Raw genomic sequence first — 23,094 nt, forward strand, 5'->3', positions numbered from 1 at the left:
ATGACTGAATATTTAAAGGTCCAAGTGCTGTGTTACCTTGGGAATATTATTTGACATTTTGTCTTTTTCTATAAAATCGTATTTAGATTATAAGTATCTTTAAGGATTCCTTTTGGTTGAAACCTATTATTAGGGTATATTTTTATTCACCTGGTGGAATTAGCAGTGTGTACTTTTTTGTTTTGAGATACTTTCAATATGATAAACTTTCATTTTCTAGATGAAGAATATCACATTTCTTAGAGTAATGTAGCCAGAGTTTGTAATGCATATTTAAAAGAATTCTTTTTCAAGTATATTGTATTATAGCTTAAATCAGTGTTGTAACTACCAACTCCTCTGTTCAGATTTTGTTGACTGTTCATTTAAAAATCTTCATTAAAATTACAGTTTGTCATCCCGAATTAAAGCAATGAGTTTCAAAAGAGATGGTATTGCTTCTAAGTAAAATGTCAAGTTTCAGGCAGTTCACTTCTGTGTAAAAATTGACTTGAATTGTTAGGATTAGGTAGAATGAAGTGTATATAATTTGAATACATGAATTTTTCTTTCTACGTATTCTTTATATTTTTAAAAAGTATAAAAAATAAATGGTTTTAATTTACTCATTAAATACAAGGGCCCTGTGTTGATTGGTTCCGTAATAATGTAAGTGTACCATATGTCTTAAATGGCATGTTGTTGAAGGTTTTAGAATTGATATTTACACCTGGAATTTGTTTCCAGCTCTGAAATTGTCACTACAGGATCAAGTTCATTTTTATTGTGTGTTATACATCTCAGTTTAAGGTAAAATATATATATATGAAATAATATAAAAAGCTGTAGGAATCTATAATGTTTCATGGCATATTTGTGAGTGGATCTTTAAGAAATAGTCTTCGAGTTCTGATGTCTTTTATGGGAAGTGTCAGTGAACCAGGCTTCTGTGAATGAAGCTTTGTGTATGTTTTATCCTTGCCGTGTTCTGTGCAAGTTATGTACATTTTTATTTTTGTATGCTTGTTTAAAAAATTATTTTCTGCAAATTATTCATATTATCTAATACATAAAAATAGACAAACCATCTTATTTCATTGTACATTTTGCCAGGATGATTTTAGTTAATTTCTTGTCAAGGTATGTTTTAATTTAGATAATGTAAATTCATATAAAATATGATACATTGCTTAGATTTACAAGTGTGACTTTTTATGTACTAAACAGATGTTAAACAACTTCACATAGTGATTCTCTTTTAATAATTTCTGACCTTTTTAGTGTTATAAATAATAATAACTTGCTCAGTGGTTATTTAATCTATAATCTTTCTTTTTTTATGCCTGTGGTTAAAATATTTACATTTTTATGCCTGTGGTTAGAATATTTTAAACAGAATAACTATGAAGCCAACAGTTTAGCAAACTTAGCAAACTGGGTTGTGAGAAATAAATGGTGTGGTATCTAATACGAATATATCATTTTATGACAAAAAATGTTTATGGGAGCTCTGTCATTAAGAATTCACTATATTTGTTTATTTGTTGCACCAGTTATGTATTGAGAGGTCCTCTTGTATTTTGGACCCATCTCCAGAGCTGAGATACAACAGTGGGGGAAAAAATCCCTGCTATAAATTACAGTAGTCGTGGATGTCCTCTGAATTGATGGCTCTCAGGCTAAGTGTGCACTGGAATCACCTGGAGGTTCAGTAAAACAGACTTCTGGGCCCTACTCCAGAGTTTCTGATTCAGCAGATCTCAGGTGGGGCTAAACAGCAGGCATTTGTAACAAGTTCCCAGGTGATACCCATATGTTGGGTCTGGGGACCCCACTTTAAAACCTCTTTTCTAAAGTGTTCCTCTGAAGAGGCACAGTAACTCTTTCAGTTGGTTGTTTTTGGTGGTGGTGGCATAGGGGATTGTCCTGGTACATTGTATGTTGAGTAGAACCCTTAGCCAATCGTTAAGAGAAACCAACACACTCTTCAAGCTTTCCCAGTTTCTGCCAACTGGCAAGAACTGCAAAAAATCTGTTATTGTTATCAGGCTATGGCTTGGCTATTGAGTGCTGAGTCCTAAACATAATGCTCTTTTTGAAGTAGGATTTTATTATGTGTGTGTTCATAAACCTAGTTAGTTTAAGTGAAGGGGGCGTATAGAGAAATACACACTTTGAAATGTAAAGTTTTTTCACTTAACTGATTCTCAGCTATCCTTACCAGTATGAGGTTGAAACAGTGTAATAATTTGTTTTTGTGTCAGTGTATTTGAATGTGCTTGTGCCAGATGACCTGTGAAGGTGCTAGAAAACTGCTGATCTTTACTTCCCATCCTGGTGAATATGAATAGAATGATACTATTTTGATGAAATAATGGGTTTTGTAAGTGAGCTCACCTTTTGCTTTTCCAGATTGAGGGTAAAGTTTTGATAAATTATTTTTTCTAAGACCATGTGTATATTTACTAAATGTAATTTCTTTTGCTTTGCAGCTTCAATTTTTATTACGCACTTTAGTGATACCCATCTGGCAGTTTAGTAAATGAGAATTGCTAAATAATTTTAGGTAGAGTTATAACCTGCTTTGTGAGACCTTACAGTGATATATATGTATGCTACATATATTGATATATATGTATGCTACATATATATGTGATTTAAAAGTCTATTTAAAATTATATAGTATGTTGAAATAATCAAACTGGTTCATAATGAGAGCACATAGTTAATATACTGACAATAATTTCTTCCAAACAGTTGTGACTATGTTAGTGCAAAGAAATAATCGCCTGGTTTGCAGCCTTCTAAATATCTTGGAATATAGTTTCTAGAACATTGTGGTATATGTTAGTTAAGAATATCTGTGCAAAGCAAACAAGTGTGGAGACTTGTTTCTCCTTGTAATCCAGCTGTCTCCTAGGTGCCTCTCTGTCCTGCTTCCCACCAGACTAATAACCCTGACACCGTAAATCCACTTCGACCAAGCTTTTTTTTCTTTTATGAGCTAGAAATGGGTGTGGGTCCAGGAAGGAGTGTTAACTGTGGTCTAGAAAGTCGTCATATCCACAGACCCCATTAAGGAGTCAGATTCCTTGCTCCTTCAGAGTCCAGGACTTAAGAGGCTCAAACTTCTATCCTAGGGTGGCTTGTTAACCTGTTTTTCAAACAGAAATTCTCATGCAGGTCAATGAGAGGAAGGCTTTGTTTCATACATCCTTTAAAGCAAATTTATATAGATTTCTAAATATATTTGTTTTTCCTGTTTAAATGTTTATTGCTAGTTTTCTTCAGCCAAGTCCTGTGGCTGGCAGTCCTTGAAAGTGAAAGTGAAGTTGCTCAGTCCTGTCTTGAGTCTTTACAACCCCATGGACTGTAGCCCACCAGGCAAGAATACTGGAGTGGGTTGCCATTTCCTTCTGCAGGAAATCTTCCTGACCCAGGGATTGAACCCAGGTCTCCCACCCTGTAGGCAGACGCTTTACCATCTGAGCCACCAGGGAAGTCCTTGGACATCTACAAAAGTCAGCGCTTAACTATTTTTAGGCATATGAATGCAGAAAAATGATAAATTTTGAAGAAGGAAACTGTCTTGGGTTTCTGTTTATAGTTTTTATATTACTGTAGTTTTTGGATTCAGACTTGACGTTTGCTTCTTACAGCCCCCCACCATTATCTTCCCAGGAAGCCATCAAAGTTTTATGATGTGTTGTTGCTATTTAGATTTATGCATAATGATTTATTAGGAAAATGTAAGAGACCTTGTTTTTTTGCTTGTTAGCTGTATATTATGCTTAATGGGCCTTTATCTTGAGCCATTAAATCATGTATATTATATGTAGGAGGAAGATCAGAAGTTCTTGGAAAATGACATGTTCCAAATTTGGGGGCTGTGAAGTACAATATAGAAAATACCTATTCAGATTCTTAATTTCTGCTTTGCAGTGTAATGTGTTTATATTTCAGGAAGACTAAATATATATTCTAGTGTTTGTGCTTCAAGTGTTAGAGATAAGGTAAGCCAAGTTATTCAAATTATGATCTTTTAGACAATGACTGGATGATTTCTCTGGGTTAAAAATACAGATCTGATAATTTGAATTATCTTGTAATTAGTTGAACAATATGGAAGAACACTGCCTGACACAACATGTCCAGTCTTTTTTTTTTTTTTGGTCATATCCATATAATACATATACTAAATAATTTAGCAACATGTAAACAAGACTGATTTCAGCAGTTGAATATTGGCAGTAGTGTCCCGCAGCCTGGGTACTGCAGAGACAGCTGTGCCAAAGGCAGTCCTGCCTTCAGCTCTCTGGCATTTGCATTCTAGATCTGAAGACACTCAGTGACAAATAGTTGAGATGACTAGAGAAAATGATAGCTGTTTTATTAAAGGAGACTGGAAAATGACCATCTCAGGAGATAAAGGGACAGAACTCTCTTAAATGTAGTCTGTACTGATAAAACAGAATTGTGGTCGAGTGAGTGGTACAGTCAGTCCACGTGGTAGCTGCACTGTTCCATGTGGCGGCCACAGGTTGCTGTTGAGTCTTTGGAACAGGACTGGTGAGGCTGGGACTGGATTTTAATTGCATTATAATTAACTTAAATTCGGTTATCAATGCAGTAGTAAACATATTTGGGGTAATTTGGATATGTGAATTTACTTTTGCATCTTAAATTTAATGAAACCTAATACATAAGTATTGAAAATTTGCCATTTGAAGTAGATGTGTAAAATAGACACAAAATTGCAGAGACTTAGTATGAAGAAAGAATAAACTATCTTAACTTTTCATATGACTACTTGTTGGATTGGTAGTATTTTGGATATATTCAGTTAAATAAAGTTTACTATGAAGCTAATTTCATCTGCTTTTTTTCCCCCTTCAATGTTGCTTTTATGAAATTTAGAATTTCTTTTGTTGTTTGCATTATTTTTCTTCTGGGAAATGCTGGTCTAGGATAGTAACTGTCAAATTCTGTTATTTTCCTTACATGATTGTAATCCTCGAATCCTGTTACATGGCCTATAGTTATGAATCTGTTTATTTTTATCTTTTAAAAAGAATAACTTGAGGTTGAGGGTTTGCTGAGTGTATGCTCACTGTGAGGTGTCAGGGTGGGACAGCGTTCCTGTATGATCAGTTGGTGTTTGTGCAGGAGTGGCCAGCGCGGCTGAACTCCCAGTTCTCAGGAAGTAGCGACACACGTTTTACTCCCTTTACTTTTGTATATTATCTACCTGACACTTTCTTTATAAAATATTTACTCTTAACTCCTGAAGACACTTTGTCATGTAAGATTTCTCCTAAAACTTTGTGAAATTTTCTTCATTTATTTACTCCATTTAATCTAGGATGTCAGTTCTGAGAAAGTTAAGGACCTTATCTGTCAATTAGTGATATATTTTCAGTTCCTAGCAAGTCCTTACTAAATGTTTAGTGGATGAATGACACCAACTGTAAGACAGACTCTGTATTCACTAATGAGAATACAAAAATGAACAAAATATGGCACCTTCTTGAGATTAAGCAAACTATTAGGCCAGTTGATAGTAATGAAACAATTAGGAAGTGCTCTGGAAACCCAGAAGCGAATATCCACTCATGTTGGGAAGATTTCACTAAGATGATCATTTTTGAGCAGGACTTAAAGGTGAGTAAGTAAGTGCCCAGGGTAGACTTTTAGGTGGGAGTTGGAGAGACGACTCTGGGGCAATGAGTAGTTAACAAGGAGCTATCCAGGGCCAGGAGTCAGGGTGGAGAAGTGAAGATTGCTAAGTTTTGAGTTTGAGGTGAGGAGGGGTCAGGACAGGAGTGGCTAGGTCATAAATGGAAAGACAGGTGACCACATAGACCATTGATTCCCTACCCCCACTCCCCAGCTACACATGCTCCTTGACAGGATCTTTAGTATTTACGAGGGTTCTTCAGATTACAGCTAAGTATTTTACACATAGAGTGCAGTTTGAGACGACAGTTGGCTCTTGTGTCCCTGGATTCTGTATCCACATGTTCAACTAACAGTTGACTGAAAAGTGTGGGGGTGGGAGGGGTAGGGAATTCCAGAAAGTTCCAAAAATTGAAACTTGAATTTGTCATAGGCAACTATTTACATAACATTTATATTTGGTATTGTAAGTGATCTAAAGATACTTACCATATAGGAGGTATGATTTATATTCAAATGCTTTGCCATATTATAGTGGATTTTGGTGTTTTGAGGGGGTTCTGGAACCAGCCCCCTGCGCATGCCCAGGGCTGGCTGCAGTAATCTGATGGGAGCAGGAGGTTAGGGTGCTAGTGACCTTGCGGTGTTTGGTCTGAGTGCTGGGCCAGTGGTGATACTGTTTGCTGAGACACGGAAGGTAAGTGCTCAGGACTGGGCATGGGGTGTAGCTGATTGAGGGAGAGAATGGCTGTCCACTGGGTTTTGTAATATTTTGGATTTGAGTTCCTACAGTGGTTTGTTGGGGTTTTAAAGACTGTATAAAGCTTCTCTGGTGAACAGTGACCTAGAAAGGCCTTGTCATTTATCACTGAAGGTGACTTAGTACACTTCATGCTGGTCCTGCTTTTACTGTCCCTCTTGCAGTTATTCTCCATATAATATCCTGTGCTTCCTTCTAAAAGGCTCCTACCCTGTGCCAGATGCAGTAGTTCTGTCTGAACAGAGCCCCTGCTGTCTTGTTGGCCATGGGCATTATTTGACCTGCTCTCTTGTTTCCATCCCACCATCCTTCTGCCCTTGCACACTGAGCCCTGAGATGGCACCTGTTTCCCTGGGTCTCTGAGGAGGACCCTTTCCCCACAGAACTAGACCACTTCTTCTCATTACTGTCACCTCGTCAGTGTGTGGTGCTTGTTTGTCTGTTGTACCTGCCTTTTACTTATCTTTTATCAATGTTCCCAGTATCATGGCACAGTTGGTACTTCTATTTCTTGAACTGGTCTGAGGAGATACCCAAGAGGAAATGGCATAGACTTGAGAGTTTGCAGCTCATGTGTGTGGATGAGCCTCCCAGGTTGCTTATTCATTAAGTAGACAGTTTTTAAGCAGCTTTTGTCTCAGCCTGTGTGTAAATGTAAATAATGAAGAAAATAGACTTGGTCTCTCCCTGCTGTGAGCTTGGAGTCTGGTGAATGGTGAGGGAAACGCGGTGAGAACTGGCAAGTTCTTAGCTGTCATCACAGTGGGGAGTTAGAGCAAGAAGAGGAGGCAGAACATTGAGCAAAGCCGCATGTGTAACAGAATTTGGGAGACTATATGCCCTTACATACATCTATAGAAATATGTCTAAAAAGAATGAGGAACTAGGAAAGAAGGGAGAATGTAAAGGGAGTGATTTGGGACGGACAGGGGAGCCTGGGGAGGCGAGGTTGCTGGTATCAGTTCTAACTTAAAAAGGCTCTCACTGCAGTTTTGTAAGTGCCTGAGCTCTGTGCAGTGGAGGTTGGTGCCGGAGGAGCCCCAGGCATACATGAGAAAGGGCAGCAGGTTGCCATTGTCCTCTGCAGGGGAGTCTGGTGTTCTCTAATTGAGTGTCAATCAAAGGCTGCTGGTTTTTGAAGGTTCCGGTCTTGTTTTCCTGGCATTGGTATGACCTGGAGAGAAGGGGACAAGTGGGCCAGAACAGCTCTCAGGGAGCGTGATCGTCATGTGTACTCCAGCGGACACGGATGGTGATGGTGATAATTCCTTCAGTGACTGAACTGTCAGGTGGCTCCGTGGTTATGGTTTCCAGGAGAAATAGTTCAGTAATGCTCTGTTTTGAAGGGAATAGTTGTTCTTCTCAGGCTTTGTTTAGTAAGTTGGGTATTGTATCAAAAAAGATTGAGATATTAGTTTGTGCAAATATTGGGAGGAGAAAAAGCATGTAATACGTAATTTGAAGAATTTTCTCTCTTTTGGTCTTTTGTGTTGTTAATTCCTGTTATTCAAGGGTGAGTCATTATTCCATACCCTGATTAAGGCTGCTGGCTCCCTTTCACTGCACCCTGTTTTCCCTTGTTTGCTTCCATTATTGTGGTCTTTTGGTTAACATTTATTACTGTTCAGTTGGATGGCTTCTGGGGATTTTTAAAATTACTTACAGTCATTGTTTGCTTTTCTGGGTTCCCTTTGAGATGGTGTTTTGAAATGTTTATAGATTATATAGTAAACTTAACTGTATAGTGATAATACTTAGTCCCTGCATTTTGGCTTCTGTAAGTCTTCTGACTAGGTGCTTTACGGTGAAGACAAATTTAATGTGGGCAGAGTATGAAGAGTGGGTGGGGTGCCACCACCTGGGAACCTGCAAGCAGCAGTTTTCTGTTTTGAGATTTCTTTGCTCCTGACGTCAGAGCTGCTGAAAAGTTAGGAGATAAATGCAGTTGGAGAGGATCAAAAATTTTTTCTAGTTTACAATATAGTGCCATTTCAGGTAAAAATCAGCATGTTACAGTTGTGTGTATATTGTCCTAACTTCTAATGAAGGTCAAATATAATCAAGTTGAGTTAGAGGTTTAATTTTTTTATATATATAGCAAATATGTAGTATTTGAAATACAAATATGTTTTAATACATTTATTTGAATTATGGTTCAATTTCCTGCCTTTATACTTACTAGTGTAGAAAGAGAATTGTTTTTTAAGACCAATTAATTAGGTGTTTGGACTATTTCAATTTTTCATAAAATGTTCCCAGTGCCCTTTATCTTGAACATTTCCTCAGTTTCCCTTGCTTCTCATCGCTGTCTTTACGTGGCGCCTTCTGGAGGCTGGCCTTGTCTGCGCCCACCCGAGCTGTCAACAGCTGCAGCGGCCCTGGGCCCCTTGATGCTCCAGGGCTCTGCTGGATCCATGTGTTCCTCTTGGCATGTGCTCGGCAAGATCAGCATTAAGTGAACCTTGGACAGTTCATCGTGACTGTTAACTACAATTCTCTTCCAGTTTGTCCTTTACTAGTTCTTTTCTTCTGGACAGTGTGTGAGCGCACATACACTTACCATGGGTGCTAGTGCCACAGTGAATTTTGCTTTTTTTTTCTTTAAATGAATTTTATCACATCATGATGTAGGTATTAAAAATGCTAATTTAATGTAGACATTTTATTGCTGTCATGATACTTGGATATATGCTACTACTACATTTTTCAATAAAATGATTTTTTAAAAATCGTATAGGGCTCACAAATGAAATGTAAGGGATCACATTATTGTTAGATGTGGATAAAGCCTAGGTATTCACTAGAAGTGGCTGGTGATTCTGAATCATTGGTTCCAAAGAAGGTCTATTAGCTCCATACCAAAAGGGTTTGCTTCATTTAAGGTCAAGGAGCCAGTGTTGGGCGGACACAAGGTGTTCATGTTTTTGAGCAACTTCAACTCTTGCGGTTCAAGTACAGCACAGGAACTAAAGTGCAGTGCAGGGACGGCTGGTGAACACCAGCAGGGTTGAGATTGGTCATATCTGCATGAATTGGGAAGCAGAAGGGAGAATTCAAGAGAGCATGTGTGAATACACAGTAAGTCTTGGAGTGTTGTTATCAGGAAAGAGTGTACCTTGTGCTGGGCTTATTAGAGTGTGTGTTCATGTGAAATAATCACCTGCTGTGTGCACAGTTCAGTGGCAGTGCTGGGGACACTTGGCAACTTGGTACAGTACACATGAAACCTGTTCAGAATTGTTACAGGGAGTTTGGAGAAGAGAAATGGAAATAAGATAAACTAGTTGGGAAGGATATGCATACTATGAATGAGCAGGGAATGTTTTTGTTCAGGGCAGAAGGGTTAGAGGACCCTTCAGAACATAAGGGGAGAGTTACTTCATGAGTGTGTCCAAGGTTTGGGGAGGTAGAGATGTCCTAGTATTGTCTCCAGGGTGAGTTGCATCTTGTTTCGGGAGCAGGTGGTATCAAAGAGGACTCTGTATGAACAAAGCTGTGTGAAGTGAGAAGTTAGCCAAAGTGAGAATGGAAAACTAGTCAGCTCTTACTCCATAATAACCACAAGGAATGTATTGGCAAGAGAGTAAGTCCTGAGATTTGTATCTCAAGGTTACCTGGATTGTGGAAGGACAACTTTGGTTAAACTCAGACTGCCGGCCAGACAGCTTGTTGAGATCAGGAAAAGGATTGGAGAGTAAAAGTAGGCATCAAACCAAGATATAGCATTGAATTACAGAATGATCAGAAGGTGGTGGTTAATTGAATGTTGGGGAGGTTATGTGGAAGAAAGGCAAGATTGACTGGTTTTGAACCCCAAGTCCGATATACCATTTTGGTGCCACCAACTTACAGGAACAGAGCAGTGAGGTCAGGATGGAGCTCTTCACGTTCTTGTGACATCTAGAAAGGGTGCTGAGTATGGAAAATCATTCAGCTTAGGAAATGATCTTGGCTTGAGAATTTTGACAGTCATCAACAGTGAGCACCAATTGATAAAGTGTGAAGCAGATAGTTGACCAGTGCACATGTATATAGTTTAGGGGCTGATACACCCTTCACACATCTCTGTGGATGTTTAGGTTTTGAACTTGAAGGCTTTGGTGAACTGAGTCTTATACTGGAATACAGCTAAACCTTTAAGGCTCCATAGAATACTGCCATTGTATTCATTAGAAATGCACACTTAAATAACTTACTTAATTCATACTTGGTTAATGGCCAGCATTAGACAGTGTGGAAACCAGAGGTGGAATAAGCCCTGTTTAGTGCAGGCTGTGTATTGTAGCAGCATTCAAGTCCTTGGAGACCTGGAAATTCTTTGTCACACCATTGTGTATTAGAAAGCATTAACATCTCATAAGGAGAAGGCAATGGCACCCCACTCCAGTACTCTTGCCAGGAAAATCCCATGGATGGAGGAGCCTGGTAGGCTGTAGTCCATGGGGTTGCACAGAGTCGGACACGACTGAGTGACTCCGCTTTGACTTTTCACTTTCATGCATTGGAGAAGGAAATGGCAACCCACTCCAGTGTTCTAGCCTGGAGAATCCCAGGGACGGGGGAGCCTGGTGGGCTGCCATCTATGGGGTTGCACAGAGTCAGACACGACTGAATCAACTTAGCAGCAGCGACATCTCATAAAAATCAAGAGGCCTTCAAATACTATTGATGCATAAACTAATTCAGTATATTGTGAGTTTTTGAATAATATGTATCTAATACACAAACACGGAGATCCAGATTGGTGCACAGTGAAACTTTCTTGCTACTGTCTACACATCACCCAGTTTCTCTGTCCAGGAGCAGCCATGGTCACAATTTCTTGTGCATCCATCTGGAAGGTTTTGTGCATTCACAGGCATGTTTGTTTACATTCTAAATACATATGCAAGCAACTACACACTCCTATTAATCATCTCACAATATTCTATTTTCAGTGTTCTAAATGATCCCTCACTCTTCTTATACTTATTGGTAGGTCATAGGTGTGTGTACCAGATCTTTTGGGGATAGTGTTTCATTGATTCTTTTTTTTTTCCCCGTTATATGCTTTGTAGCATGTTGTTGGGTACACAGAATAGAGACTGTGTGTGACTATGTCTGTAGGACATAGAGTACTAGGCCATAGGGTATGTGTGGTTTTGGGGTCTTCTTTCTTTTCTTTTGATTGTGCTGGGTCTTTGTTGCTATGTGGACTTTTTTTCTCTAGTTGTGGTGCTTGGTCTCCTCATTGCGGTGGCTTTTCTTGTTGAAGAGTATGGGCTCTAGGGCATGGGCTTCAGTAGAGAACATAGGCTCAGTAGTTGTGGCACAGGGACTTAGTTGCTTTGTGGCATGTGGTATCTTCCGAGATCAGGGAATGAACCCATGTTTCCTGCATTGGCAGGCAGATTGTTTACCACTGAGCCACCAGGGAAGCCCAGGTATGTGTGTTTTTAATGTTTTTTTTTCAGATGCTGCCTGTCCTTATTGTGGACAGTGGCAACTTAACGTTACCCCCAGCAGTCCTTAGCTGAGGGCATAAACTCAGTAAATGTCATATGTTGATAGGAAATAATGGCATCTTTGCAGGTGATGGTAAAAGTCTTGGAAGAGAAATTATATGATTGAACTGGGGAGAGCTAATGGGTCAGTGTATTAACAGTGGTGTGCTTGACTTGAAGTTCACTTCTTAAATAGCATGAGTAGGAAGAACTGGGAATTCTTTATTCTAGAAGAATCCTCCCTCTCTTTGCTGTTGTTAAAATTTCACTTTGAATTTAAAATCTGATATTACTTGGAAATACTGGAGGGGGAGATATACTTCATTTATAAGCCAAAAAGGGTGGAGTCCCTAAGCTATATTTTAAGTTTTGTGTAAAATTAATAAAATGTTTAGAAACGCTTATGTTCATTCCCAAAGGATTGCAGTTTGTTATTCAATGAATTATTATATAAATTTAACATTGTATAACAACGTGAAATGACTTTTTTAATTAAAAATTTTCTGTCTCTTAAGGTAGTAATAATTACATGTATGTTGTATACCCAAGGACTGAGTAGTTTGCTCTTTGAAACATTGGAATGTCCTTGGTCACAGGTCACTTTCCCAGTATCTACTGTCATATGAGTGTTCTCTCCATGGTGTTTGTTCCCTTATGCGTGGTGGTTATTAGTGCAGGTGAGCAATGTTCTTGAACATGTGGTGTGGCCTTGCTGGTGCTGGGGCTGCAGCTGGGATCCACATCACTGGGGGTGGTGGGAGGGGGCGGGTTGTCCACTTAGCCAGGACAGCCCCGGAGGTTTTCCTGAGGAGAGGTGGCAGCTCTTGAGCTGATATGAATGACAGGAGGAGGGGGCTTGGGAGGTTAGAGGTTGAAGGTGAGCCCTGTTCAAGCTGAGGGGTACCATTTATAGCAAGGAAGGGACTGTGGCTGGAATTGAGTGAACCGAGGGTTCTTACCCCTCTTTCCTCCCATTTTTGTCTGACTGAAGCCCTCAACCGTCCCATTCAGTGAAATTTTAGCACCACAGATAGCTGTTTGTGTATTGTATTTGTGCTTTATACATAAAATTTAAAATTTTTGCTGACCAACTAATTTTCTCCCTCTTGGGAGCAGTTCTGGCCTATTGAGAACACAAGTCTAGAGCCACGTATGTGGAGGCCACGAGACTCTTACTTGAAATGAGAAGCCAGAGAAAAGGCTTGGGCCGGGCCGGGCAGTGATGTGACCTGGTTTGTGCTAACAAAGGTCCAAAGCTATGGTTTTTCCAGTACTGATGTATGGATGTGAGAGTCGAACTATAAAGAAAGCTGAGTGCTGAAGAATTGATGCTTTTGAACTGTGGTATTGAATGAAGAATACTCTTGAGAGTTCCCAAGCAAGGGGATCCAACCAGTCCATCCTAAAGGAGATCAGTCCTGAATATTCATTGGAAGGACTGATGCTGAAACTGAAACTCCAATACTTTGGCCACCTGATGTGAAGAACTGACTCACTGGAAAAGACCTTGATGCTGGGAAAGATTAAAGGTGAGAGGAGAAGGGGACAACGGGATGAGATGGTTGGATGGCATCACCGACTCAATGGACATGAGTTTGAGTAAGCTCCAGGAGTTGGTGATGGACAGATAAGCCTGGCATGCTGCTGTCCATGGGGTCGCAAAGAGTTGGACATGTCTGAGCAACTGAACTGACCTGACCTGAAAGGCTTGTAGCAGCTGATGAAGGACTTGACTGAAGGAGAGCCCAGGATGCAAGCAACAGGCAGACCAATGACAAGTAAAGAGAAGGGAAGGGGAGCTGGGCTTGGTCCACATAGGCTTTCGATGACTCAGATGCAGTGGGCTCAGCTTTGATGGTCATCAAAGGTGTCTACTGTTGAGGGGAGCTCATCTTTGGGCCTCAGTGAGGTTTAGCCAGGAAACGACAGAGAGTGTGGAGTCTGATTTTCATCCTTGAAGCCATTTAAATTTTCTATTTTTCAGTCACTTGGATGTAGCTAGATGATCCCACACACACAAATTGAGAATGTTCAAAACTCCAGATTTGTTTCAACTTTTTGTTTTGTCTCAGCAGGAACGTGCCCCTATATCTTGTGCCTTTTGTTCCAGACTTTTCTGGGATGGGAAAAGGGGGGATCTGTTTAAAAGCCTGCCTTCTCTTTTGTTGTTTTACCGCAGTAGCAGTGTTCATGCATTAGTACGTGTACAGTTTAAGTTGAATACTGTTTGGAGTAAAGTGGTTCTGGAGCAGTTTATGGAGGGACACTGGTATGAGTTGAGGCTCTTACGGGGTTCTTGCTGCCCTGCCCACTTCGCTTTGTGAAATCAGTTAGCAGGCAACTTTCTAGGCTCTCACTGGAGTTCTTGGAAGTCACAGTGAGATATTTTTAATATGTCTTTATAAGTCCTCATGGTGACCAAAAAGGGGAAATACGATAGCATATATAGTCTAAAAAGGTACTCAAGGGAGTGCCGAAGTGCCCACACATTTCTGTAGTTCCTGTGGTGCTTTGTGAAGGGTTGTGGAGTCGTTGGCCAAGTGGTGGGACATCAAGCAGCCCTCCTAGCATTTGCTGAGGTGAGCATGTTGCATGTTCAGATGTTGTGGAGACATAAAAAGTTTGAGAAATGAGATTTATGATGGATGATTTTATGTTTAAAAAAAAAAAAAGCCTTGTTTTAATGTTTTCTAGTCATCTAGTTTGCAGAGTGTGAATTTCTCAAACTCCCCAATAATCAAAAAAATTTTGTGCTTTTAAAAAATGTGACACAGGATTTTTAAAAATCTCTCCCATTTTTAGACTTTTCAGCCCCCCCTTCTTTTTTTCTTCTGAAGAAATGGTTGGAATCTTGTGCAGTGCTTATGAACAGAGCATTAAGACATTTAACCACCTCAGTGTATTGAGTTGGCCAAAAAGTTCATTTAGATTTTTTTCTGTAAGCTATTATGGAGAACCCAAACAGACGTTTTTTTCGCCTGCCGAATTTTCAGGGAAATACTGTTTGGGACACACTAATTCAGCAGTTCCCATGAGAGGGGCTTGGTAGGTGGCACCCAGAGTGAAAGAGTGTCTCTGAGATGGTGACCCTCCAGCCACCTCACTAAGGTTGCTCAGCACCTATTTCCACCTTGTATTTAAGTAGATGATCAACTCACAACAGTGCACATTAAACTTGTTTGATGTTTTGGGGTTGCAAGAGAGTCGGACACAACTGAGCAACTAAAGAACGACGTCTCCTAAGTACAGCATTGTGATATTATTCACTGCATATGAATGCGTAATGGGTTCTGCAAGAAATGCTTTTCCTAGTTTGTTCATTTACATGGTATCTTCAATGTTAAATGCTGTGTTTAAGTGGTTTGAAGTATATGTTGAAATAACTGTTGACTGTCATTTGATAGTTCATTCTATTTCCTTTTCATTATATGTGAACATGGTTAATTTGTGAAGTAACTACTGTGGGATTCTTTGTGACAGTAATGTATTTGGAATATTGAATTTTTAAAGAAAACAGTGGAGGCTGAACAAGTAATGTCATCTTGAGCAAAAAACACAGTTTATTGTTGCTGTAGCTGAACTTGCTTTTAAAACTTAACCTGAGTATACGACCACAGAGGCTGGTTTTCTTTGGCTTTTTTGGGGAGGGCACTTGAGAAATACTATCACAACCTGATAATGCTGCTGGGCTTTTTCCCTTTAAAATTTCATTTTTTTGCTGTGCTGAGTCTTCCTTGCTGCATGTGTTTTTTTTTAGTTCCAAAGAGCAGGGGCTGTCCTCCAGTTGGAGTGCATGGGCTTCTCTGTGGAGCACAGGCTCTGGCGTGCATAGGCTACAGTAGTTGCAGCTTGTGAGCTCCGGTGTGTGGTACAGGGGCTTAGCTGCCCTGAGGCATGTGGGTTTTCCCAGACCAGGGGTTGAACCGGTGTCCTCTACATTGGCTGGCAGATTCTTAACTACAGGACCATCAGTAAAGTCCCTGGATTTTTTTTTTTTTTTTCACTTTTGTTTTGAAGAGTTTTTTGGTTTGTTTTTTTTTTTTTTTTTTTTTTTTTTTAACTTAAAATGCCTTGTAGGAATTTGGAAACATAATTAAGTTTGACAATTTTCAGTGGTGTTTTTCAATTCCAAGGTCTTTCTTTCTCTCATGACAATCGATTTTGCACATATGGCAGACACATACAAATCTGGGCTCTTCATAAAACTGCTATGAATGTTCTTCTGCAAATTAGTTACACATTTCATTTTTCATGGGGAAAATACCTAAGGGTGGAGTTGCTGAGTGTTGCGTATGAAACAGCCAAGCAGTTTTCCAGAGTTGCTTGGCCTTGCAGCCCGAGCAGTGATGATGCCTACAGCTCTGTATCCATGCCAGCATCAGTCCTGTTGGTATTCACTGTTGAGATGCAGGCACATTATGTTTCCCTAGTAACTTCTCATGTTGATTATCTTTTCAGATAGTTTTGGCCATTAAGGTACCTTTTTAGTGAAGCACATTTGCCTTTCTTTTACCATACTTTTAACTGCTGTTTACAACTAGGTTGTGTAAGTTTCATTACTAGTTGATATAAAACTCACTGATCTGTGTATATAACCTATGAGATAATATATATGTATATTTTAAGTACAGATAGCTTTTAGAATTCTGAAAAGCCAGATGATGTTGGGAATCCAAAATTGAATGTTTTTATTACATATTTTTGTATAATGCCAGCTGAAAGATGAAACTTATTAGTTGAAAAAATCTTACGGTGTGATATCTTCTGTCATGATAACATGGGTGGAAGATCCATGAACCTGATAGAAAGTCAAAGCCTTAGAGTTTTTAAGTTTTATTGCAGATTTTCAATCCAGAAGTCATGAAAATTAGAGTCATGTTGAAAAAATGTCTACCTTCTGATGAATTCAGTCAATTTAAGGTGTATTTTCTTGTATCATGTGTTCATCAATTGAAATTGTATTACATCAAAAAGCAGGAAGAACTTGTAAATATATATATTGTTATGTTTTTAACAGATTTACTGCTTTTACGTTTTCTTGGAAAATAATGACTTCTGAATTTTTGGTATACTGTTCTCTTAATCACAAACTATTTCTCTATAATCTCTGAAGACATATTCTTTGTTGCTTAAAGAGAATGTATTAGGTAACAGAATGAGATTACTTCAGTAAAGAGTACAGTACATATTTTGCCTGTTGTAAATTGCCTTTGGTTTATTGTTTTTGTGGCCATTATTGTGGTGTCTTTGCCATCAAGGCCGAGGATCATGTTTGGTTCTGCATAAGATCACAGAGGGTGACAATCATGAGGATGTCCCCTTCTCCATAACTACGAACTTCAGAATTTCTCAGAAGGCATTTGCGAGCTTGCTAATAAAGAATGTGATTCCTTTATGGTTCAATACCACAGGAGTCTGCTCCAGAGGAGAACATTACCTTTGGGGGTGATTTCTGGCAAGGTATTATTTTTCACCATGAGCCATTATTAAAATCCTGTTTATTCAGTTTTTACAATTCATGTGTTGTAATTGGAAGAGCTTTGTAGAGTATTCCTCAACCTCCATACTTGTTGAATTATGTAGTATTTATCTTCCATAGTAATTTCTTGCAATGTACTATTATTTATATGTAATTTATATAATAGACTATGTAATAATGATTGACTTGTATTAACTCAGCGGAAAATGAGAATGTGAGTACTCAATCTCATTGGTACATAGTTGACTGTTAAGAATATGCCTTCTGTATTTTTAATGTTTGTTTCTTTGAGAAAAGTCATCAGAAAAGTGCATGTGGTATCGGCCATTCACATTTCTGACTATGTGAAAAAAATCTTACGGTGTGGTTGGAGTCATTTTTGTTTTCACTGTTACCAGCCATTTCAGATGTACTGGAATGGAATGTAAAATCAAACATTAATTCTCACACAGCTTTTTTTTTTTTAAAGTAACTCTGCCTATGACTTAAAAAAATATGTATTTATGGGTGCTTTGTGCTGGCAAGTGGGGGCTAGTCTTCGTTGCAGTACTCGGACTTCTCATCATGGTGGCTTCGCTCTTGAAGCACGTGGGCTCAGTATTTGTGGTACGAGAGCTTAGGTGCTCTGTAGCATATGGAATATTCCCAGACCAGGGATCAAACCTGTGTGCCTTGCATTTGCAGGCAGATTCCTATGCACTGTGAAGACCTTACAAAGTTCTGACTGAGCCTTTTATCCTAAAATTAAAAACGGACCATGTTTGTCACATAGTTTTTGTATAGTTACAGCTTCAGGTTTTAGTTAAAGACTTTTCCTAGGGAATTCTCTCGCAGTCCAGTGGTTAGGACTTGGCAGTTTCACTGACGGTCCTGGGTTTGTTGTTTGGTTGGGGAACTAATTTCCCACAAGCCTTGTGGCACTGTGAAAAAAATTATTTTTATTTAAATACAATTTTTGGTTGATCTTCACATTTTGAATATTCCTCAGGATCAGAACATATTAAAAGTATATCAAACTTCTACATCTCCTCAGATTCCTAACTCTAAATTATGAGCATCACTGAATGGATGTGGGTAGCAGGACACCTGTGTGTGTCTTACTGGTATTGGTTACAACCCAGTGCAGAGTAAATCTGGCCACATTTGGTATGAGACTACGTCATTATTTTAGTTTTTGTTTTTTTGTCTGTGCTGGGTCTTCGATGGTGTGTAGGCTTTCTCTAGTTGTGGAGAGTGGGGGCTATTCTCTGGTTGCAGAGTACCAGCTCTAAGGTGGGTGGGCTTCAGTAGTTGTGGCACACGCAGGCTTAGTTGCCTCAGGACATGTGGGACTTCCAGACCAGGAATCGAACCTGTGTCCTGTGCATTGGCAGTGGATTCTTAACCACTGTACCACCAAGGAATCCCAGAGACTACTTTAAACAACTCTAGTGATTGTTTTTTAATATTGAATTAAAGGATTAAGGTAAACCACCCTTTTTAAGACTGCCAACTAGCAGTTTCTAAATTCTGGAGAGTACCTTTTTAGTTTTCAGTGTAGTTAGTGCTTTGCAAAATTTGTGGGTTCACTGAAGATAATTAAAATCTTTAGTAGTCCTGGTGTCATTGTGTCTGTAAGAGTTAAGTAATGCGGGTGTCCATTTTGATTTATTTCCATTTTTCTTCTCATCCTTGATTTTACCAAAGGTTAATATATATAGGTAATAGTTATAAAACTAACGTAGAATGCTAGTTGCAGATGGAAATAATATAAAACATAATTTTTGTTGATTTATGGCATGCTTTGCTTGAAAATGTATTTAAGGTTCTTAAACTGGGACTATGGAGTTGGCTGTGAGCCTGTTGCACACCCAGGATTTTCACATAATTTTTGCATGCTTTTTGCAGGGAGGGTGATACTTCATCCAATTCTCAGGTAATTTGAGACCTAAACGGGTTTGAAAAGTACCAGTTGAGGATAGTTACTTCTGGTATATTTGGGTCACTAGTAGTAGTGAGCCTAAAACTAGTTATTTACTTCTCAATTATAATTGTGTACTACGGCACTAGTATTTCAGGGATGCTATTAAGACACACTTCATACGGATGAGGTAACAATAAACACAAACTGTACCCCAGCAGAAAACCTGGAGTGCATGCTGTCTTGGTAGGTAAGAAGTCATCTGATGGAGCACAGCAGGTTTTGTGTGCCCTACCTTGGAACAAGCCGAATAACATTTTGTAGATAGGATAGGAATCGGGATCCTATGTAGGATTTTGTATTACAAGCATCACAGGGCTGTGATGAGGGACCAGCAGTCCAGACAAGAGGACCTATCTATGGAAGATGAAAACAGGACACTTTACCATCTAGGATTGAAGTGTTTTCTCTGCTGCTGAAACACAAAATTGAGCAGAATTTTAAGTCAGTTGATGTTCTTTGACGAAACAAAGAAACAATCTTGACTGAATGGACATAATCAGATGAGGTACAGATTTAAATGGCGTCTTGGTGGAACTTAATTACTGTCGTGGACTGTGGGAAATGAGATAATACATGGTTTTTAATTGATCATTTAAACTTGTTTTTAAATGGCTAAATCGGATTTTATTGTAATCCTAGGAGAAAAGGAAACATGGATGAAGCTACCTGAAATTTGGCTTCCTGTGTGAGCCCAAAGTTGAGAGCTGAGGAAAACCTGCCAGAGTTTCCTTTCAGGTCAGCCAGCACCTGCAGTCACCACTGCTTTCATCTTCCCGATGCCAGGATTTGCTGAATGACTTGGTCCATGTGTTAGCATTAGTACAACAGTTTATGGGCGAGTTGAAACCTGTGCTTCTCTGTCTTTGTATGTGATTCAGAGGGTTGCTGCTCTTTTCTTTGTGGAAGATTTGAGGTTATTTTTAGCTCCAATTTCCCCCACTGGTAGTAATATACTGATTAGTCTTTAGGCGAGACTGGACAGGGAATAGAAATGCAATAAACAGGGTCCTATTTATGCAGAAAAAAGTTCCTCCTGTTTTCTAGTCATTCTCAGCCTAAAATTTTAGTCTTGTGTCCCTTAGGAAAGCGTATAATCTTAAAAATGACTCAACATCGTAAACTCAGATTCAACCTGGGACATGAACTCCGTTTTTTCCCTTGCTGCTTTCCACCTTTTAAAGAGGATTTTAGAAACAGATTTTCGAATATTTTTAAAAATTATAAAGTTCTTTAGAGTCATTATGATGACAACCGTCATGAATGGTATATTGTCATCCTAATAGATCCCAAAAGTATTAAGGATATTTTTTCCCTCACCCACACCCCTAATCTGGTGATTTTAATCTGTTCTTGTTACAGTGGTCTTGGGGAGCAGGAACCTCAGCCTTTCTTGATTATCGCTTGTGAGATGAGACTGATGACATCAGAGCACTGGCTTAATAGGGTCCCAGGGGATCTGCATCCACAGTGAGTGAGCAGCACTGACTGGGGCCACACTTTTGGGAAATGTCACCTTTTCAAAGCATCTGAGGTCTCATGGACACACAATATGACAGCTGTTTATCCAGCCCTGGAATTACATTGGGTTGTTGTTCTTGAAGCTCCGAGTCAGAATCATTATCACCTGGAAACTTCCTGGAAATGCCAATTCCCAGCTCTACACATTGTCTACTGAACAGGATCTTGCAGGGGGTGGGGGGTGGTGTGTGGTGGGATCCAGCAGTTTAAAAAAATTTTGAACACACCACATGGCTTATTGGGATTTCAGGTCACTGACCAAGGCATGGTAGTGAAGGCACTGATTCTTAAGCTCTAGACCAAGGAGCTCTACCCTGCTGCCCCCTTTAAAAATTATGTTTTACTTTTAAAAACCCTTTTTTTACTGATCAATTATAATTTATAATTGCCCTTTGAAAATAGGTTTACAGAGAATTACTTTATACTCTGGGCATTTTGTTGGCATTAAATTTTCAAAGTGTTTTAGTACGTAGGTTCCTTACTTAAGTAAAAAAAAATACAGGTAAGAAAAAACCCCGTATGTACATAGGCCAACTGTGCTATGATGCTGAAGATATGGTTTTATATGGCCAATCTACTGCTTTTCATTCCAGACTTTAGTTTCTGGTCAGTGAAAAGAAACTTCATTCAAGGAAAACAGTAACTTTGACAGTTAAATAAAATGGAAGATGTATATTTAATTCTAGAAGGAGGAAGAAGTGTCTTATTCTTCTGTCAGAAATCATACAACAGACTGCTGGGCCCCACTCTGCTGGGCCCCACTCTGTGACTTAAAGGCCCAAGAATTTTCCTTTCTTAACAAGGTGGTGCTGCTCTGGGCTAGGGACCTGGTTTTCCAAACTCTTAAGGTACTTTTAATCTCTGTATACGAGTTCACAACAAAATACTAGTTTTATAGGTCAAATATATGACTTCAGGTGTTGAATTCTATCCCAGCAAATTATTTGTAACAGAAACCTTATTTTTTCTTTAGAAAATATATACTATTACTATTTTTTAACAATGAATTTACTTTTTTTCCCCCCAGGTGAAATCATTCTGTGGGAGAAATTCATGACAAGGAGAAATGAGCCAGAAGAATTTTGTTTTATTTTTCAATTTATTACCACTCCATTATAAACAACCTGTGGATAGATGAGCAGTCATGACACTTTATCCAGGTTTGTTTTCCTCAATTGTATACCTTCCCCTGGCACACTGACTGACTACCACAGACCCAGCCCCTACCCCCTGGAACTAGAAATTGTTGTAGGTTTAAAAAAAAAGAAAAAAATACCCCAAGTAACCTACAATTTTGGGTTAGTCCCTAAGACAAAGGAACTACTTATAAGAAATTTTTCTTTGTTCAAGTGAGAAGAATCATGTTTTTACTGACATGTATCTTGGCCCAAGGGAAGGAAGTAGTGAGACATGAATCAAGACAGACTGTGGTAGAGCTTCTGCAAGTCAGCTTCTTCCACAAAATGATGGCAGACAGGAGGGTGGTTCTTGGGGAGCTCAGGGTGAGTGTGTCTTGACTAGATTGTGGACCTCACTGTTGTTATTACCATTTTCCAGCCCACGAGTAAAGCTCTTTTGTACCAGTTGGAAGAAGTCAGGCCTGGAAACGCCAGGTTTGCCTGGAAAAGAGCTTCATCGCCTGCAGGTTGGCAGAGGGAAGTGGTGTAGACGCCCTCAGTGTCCTGAGCTTACCTAGCAATGTTTTTCAGAATAACTTAAAAGGGTTTGTACTGTATTATGCTGTGAAACAGATTTTACTGCATTCATGAAATTTTTCTAAATTCTCAAAGACTTTATGTATTTGTCCATGTGGGATCTTAATTCCCTGATTGGGAATTGAACCTGCACCCACTGCATTGGAAGCATGGAGTCTTAACCATTGGACTGCCAGGCAAGTCCCAAAATTTTCTGAATTCTTATTTTGTAAATCATGTTTTGTTATTCCCTAACCCTAACCCTAAAACACACTAAAGTCTGTCAACTTTCTGTATGCTAAAGTCTTACTACTAAATAAACTAGCAAATTTTCATATGACTTAAATCTGGAAGTGTAACAGTTCCAAGTAGAATTTTAAAAGTAGCACTTGAGCTTCAAATTTAAACTTCCTGACATTCCACTTAAGGAGTTAAGATGAGAATGTCTAGCAAAGGCAGTAACTCCCCATCCAGCCATACTTAATACCTATTTATTGGTAGGTATATTAGGTACTTTTCTTTGGTGCTGGTACCCTAAACAA

General features: G+C 39.1%; 1 protein-coding gene across 1 annotated transcript in view; it reads left to right on the top strand.

Moving 5' to 3' along the window:
• The window catches only part of PSPC1 (paraspeckle component 1), a 79,665-nt gene extending 56,773 nt beyond the window's left edge, over positions 1–22,892 (top strand). Inside the window, exons 10-13 of the mRNA XM_070380562.1 lie at positions 19,980–20,075; positions 20,700–20,807; positions 21,886–22,018; positions 22,416–22,892. The gene's annotated coding sequence lies outside the window, so the exon portion shown is untranslated. The remainder of the gene's footprint in view (positions 1–19,979; positions 20,076–20,699; positions 20,808–21,885; positions 22,019–22,415) is intronic.
• Positions 22,893–23,094: the final 202 nt, after the last annotated feature.

Source organism: Bos mutus, chromosome 12 (genome assembly GCF_027580195.1).
Source record: "Bos mutus isolate GX-2022 chromosome 12, NWIPB_WYAK_1.1, whole genome shotgun sequence".
Taxonomy (NCBI): Eukaryota; Metazoa; Chordata; class Mammalia; order Artiodactyla; family Bovidae; genus Bos; species Bos mutus.